Raw genomic sequence first — 3,631 nt, 5'->3', positions numbered from 1 at the left:
GAGTTTGTTAGATTGGCGAAAGTCACCATCGACCCCTCTTTATTACCTCCCCCCCATTCGGGCGCCAGGTTAGATCACCATTTTGTTCATGCATACCCGGGTGGGCCGTCTGAGGTGCCGGCATTCGTCTCGCACACCAGTGGGGATATGTGGTCTTGTGGTTTGACACTTGCTTACGGATCGGAAGGTCCTGGGTTCGAGCCTCGCTCGGCGCATAGTTGAGTCCTTGGAAAAGGCTCTTTACTCACATTCTCTCACCGTACTCAGGTGTGAAATGAGTACCTGGCCGTTAACAGCGTTGTCTCTGTCGGAAAAAAAAAATATCGCCTAAAAGGCGCCATGTCCCGTTCTGATTGTTACGTGTTGCTGTTGGTCAGGGACCCTGTGTAAAGCGCTTTGAGCACATTTAGTGGATATTGCGCGATTTAAAAGCAAGTTTTTAAAAGTTAAAAAAAAATATTTTTATTGACGGTTCACGGGGAGACGTTACCCCTGCAGTATGTACTTGAGCACCCTCACCACGACAAGGCGGGATCCAAGCGAGGCGGATGACAGTGGCGTTGATTTATGTCAATATAAAGTAAATAGAAAAAAAAATTGCTCGGCGCATAGTTCAGCCTTGGAAAAGGCTTTTACTCACAGTATCTTACCGTGCCGAGGTGTAAAATCAATACCTGACCATTACAAGCGTTGTTTCTCCAAAAACATTGTAGTATCGCCTAACAACAGGCGTTATGTCTCGTTATATATGATGCGTGTTGCTGTTGGTCAGGGCTATGAGCACGTTTTGTGGCTATTACTATTACACTGTATTAAAAAAAAAAACCCTCAATGTTCAAGTAAGGGGGGGGGGGGGGGGGGTTGTGTGTGTGTGAAGGGGGGTGGGGGGGGGGGGGGTTTGTCAGTCATCGTTTTGTTTTTCTGGTTTCTTTTAAACTATTGCATAAATGCTATTTTGGTTATTGTGGAATTCCTCTCTCTCTCTCTCTCTCTCTCTCTCTCTCTCTCTCTCTCTCTCTCTCTCTCTCTCTCTCTCTCTCTCTCTCTCCCTCTCTCTCTCTCTCTCTCTCTCTCTCTCTCTCTCACACACACACACACACACACACATTCTCTCTCTCTCTTTCTGTATGTCTATTCCCCTGTTCTTTTTTCTATCTATCTATCTATCTATCTATCTATCTATCTATCTATCTTTCCATCTATCTGTCTATCTATCTATCTATCTATCTATCTATCTATCTATCTATCTTTCCATCTATCTGTCTATCTAAATGCCCCGCTCATAGTTGTTTTTCTGCGGGCGTGGGGCGTGGGGGGGAGGGGCGTTGGTTTGCATTTATAATTTTTTTTTCTTTCTGTTTGCTTCTTTATTTTTTTATTCTATTATTTTATTAATATTAATTTTGCTTCTTTTTTTATTTCTCAGGGAGAGGGGGGGGGGGGGGGGCAGTGGTATCCCCCAGCTATTGCCATCCATGACATGACTGGAGAGGTTTTCAAAGACAGATGATGATTGTTCGTGCAGGATCAGACATCAGACAAGCTGTCTGAGCTTTGTCCGGCTCTCGTGTGTCGCTGGTGTCAGGTAAGCTGTGCAAATCCATCGTAAATGCGCTGGACGGGACGACAAATTACTTGTCATGTTTTGGGGTTGATGGACTTTGGTGAAAACTAATCACCTCTTTCTTTGGCTGGTAGAAGGCAACAGGGAACGTTGCATGACGTCATCGGTAATCTTTTTTGTTTGTTGATTTTTTGTGTGTGTGTGTGTGTGTGTGTGGGGGGGGGGGGGTTGGGGGGGGAGTTGTCTTTTTTCCATTAAATTCCGTTTAATCAGGAAGAATTCCATAATTCAAAGAACAATATTGTGTACAAACATCTAATGTACTCAAATTTGAAACTAAAAATGCAGTTAGATTAAATTTTAATTATAAGAATGCACTTGATAGGGAGTCTTGTACAAATACGTAAGCTTTTATAAAGGACAATATCCACTAAAAGTGCTCAAAGCGCTTTTCAAGGGGTCTGTAGCCAACAGCAACACTTTAACATGTAGGACGAGACTGGACGCCTGTCACACAGAGACAACGCTGTTAATGGCCAGGTATTCATTTTACACCTGAGTACGGTGAGAGAATGTGAGTAAAGGGCCTTTTCCAAGGATTCAAACTATACGCCGCTTGGAACTCGAACCCATGACCTTCCACTAAGACTAGATAGCCGTACATCAAATGGTTAGATATAGATATTATTTCTGGGTGGGGTTCCTGACCTCCCATAGTGGGCAGGGAGGTACATACTGTGTCATCTATCCCCCTGGGTGGGGTTCCTGATCTCCCATAGTGGGCAGGGAGGTACATACTGTGTCTTCTATCCCCTTATATCTGTTTTCCAACATGTTTTCTGTCTTTGTCTTGAAATGAGATTACTTGATTTTGTCCTGGCCCTGGCTGGATAACCTAGCTGGGAGGGAAACAGTCAAATGTATAGTTAGAGTTTTGGGAGATGATGTTTTTTTCCTTGTAAATTATCTCCCTGTTATGCACTGTATTGTTTTGTTTACATATTATATATGATTTTTAAACATTTGATTGTATCCCTCTTAGTTGGGACCTGGGCTTGTGTGTGGATGAGACTCTAAGGTGATCTCAAAATAAATACTTTGATAGTGTGCTCTTGGAATCTACATATGTTTCCTAATTTGAACAAATACCCCTTTGTTTTACCTTTTCTTGGGTGCTTTAATTGTAATTCTAGAACTTTTTACTATCCCATTTTCTTCCTTTTTACTGGCGATATGACCTCAATGTATTGCAAGTGCCGTAAAACTCTTTTAAAAAAAACAAAAAAACATATATATTATTTCAAACGGTATTGAACGTTATCAATTCAATGCATGCACACTACAGCACGACCATTGGACGAAAGAAAAGAAACAATAGGAAGCATTTCTCTCACCAGTTTCAGGTGTAAAATGAGTACCTGGTCGTTAACAGCGTTGTGTCTGTCCGAAAAAATTGTAATATCGCCTAACAGGCGTTATGTCCCGTCCTCCATGCTAAATGTTGCTGTTGGCCAGGGACCCCTTGTAAAGCGCTTTGAGCACGTTTAGTGGATATTGCGCTGTATAAAAGCTCAATTATTTTAAATTAAACACCAATCATGACATCATTTCTTCCGCGCTTCCGGTTCTAAATTCCCTTGCGAACAATGCCGATTCCTATGTTATATTATCTGATGTTACCAATCATTGGTCTTTTGCATCATCTTTAGACTGCATCATGTTACGAGTAATCCATGTCATTATGAAAAATAAAAAAAAGTTTGAAATAAATTAAAACAAAATTAGGACTTTTAATAAACGACTTTTCAAGCACCATCCTTTTTTTTTTTTTTTTTTTTTTTTTGCAACGGGACAATAGAAAGACTAAATCGACGTTAAAACGAAGTGTAAGCAATATAAAATGATGAATATTGATTGATATCTTTTTCAATTCGAATTTTAGTTATCATTAAGAATATGAGGATTAAACGGCCAATACTATTTATTACGATTCAGGAAACAAGAATAATTTGCGAGATGGAAATTTGTCTGGTTGAGATTTTATGATATTATTCTTACAGAGCAGAA

The sequence above is a fragment of the Berghia stephanieae genome, chromosome 12 (assembly GCF_034508935.2).
Source record: "Berghia stephanieae isolate SIO BIC M18660-M18661 chromosome 12, UCSD_Bste_1.3, whole genome shotgun sequence".
NCBI lineage: Eukaryota > Metazoa > Mollusca > Gastropoda > Nudibranchia > Aeolidiidae > Berghia > Berghia stephanieae.
This window is presented reverse-complemented; position numbering follows the sequence as displayed.